Genomic DNA, 742 nt, shown 5'->3' on the forward strand with positions numbered 1-742 from the left:
AAGCTCTCCCAATAACCTTCTTCCAAACGATGCGCGATATCGGAGCCCTAGAACCTCTCTAAAAACCCTAGGCAATACCCCTCAAAACTGTAGCCGAAGCCTTCTCTCAAGTTGGGGAAAAGATGGAGAAAAGAATACCAAAATCGGGGCTAAATCAGCTTTAAATAGGGCTGGAATCGGGCGACTCCACGGAAGTGGGCGGTACACACGCCCGTGCGGAATTTCCACACGCCCGTGTGGATTATCTGTTTCTCTGATTTCTCGGCCGACAGTGAACAGTACTGCTACAGTGAACATAAGGAATGAACACTTCGCATTCATATCGCACAAGCACTTATCATAAGTGCTTGTGTGATAAGAATGTGAAGTGTTCTTTACTTATAATGAGCATCACTCAAAATATACCATTCAAAAATAGATGTGGGAGAAGCAGTCAAAACAATACTCCCCTGACTCCTAGTGTTGCGTTTGATGAAGCTAATTCATTGGGAGTAGTGTTCCAACGGGTTGTAAAGCTCACACGGCCAAGTGCTGAAGCACCTTGGCCGTGCCGATAACTAAGTCTCAGTTCCCAAGATGACAAGACCATCTGCACGCATACACGAGGGGTTTCAGTGAAGCTCAAGAAAAACAAAAATAACTTGAGTGTATAAAAGATGAAGCAATGAATACAACTTGGTAAATGCAACATAACATAAACTCAGAAATAAAAATCCTTTCTGAGTGAACAAGTCTAAAAATA

The sequence above is a fragment of the Dioscorea cayenensis genome, chromosome 1 (genome assembly GCF_009730915.1).
Source record: "Dioscorea cayenensis subsp. rotundata cultivar TDr96_F1 chromosome 1, TDr96_F1_v2_PseudoChromosome.rev07_lg8_w22 25.fasta, whole genome shotgun sequence".
NCBI classification, from domain to species: Eukaryota; Viridiplantae; Streptophyta; class Magnoliopsida; order Dioscoreales; family Dioscoreaceae; genus Dioscorea; species Dioscorea cayenensis.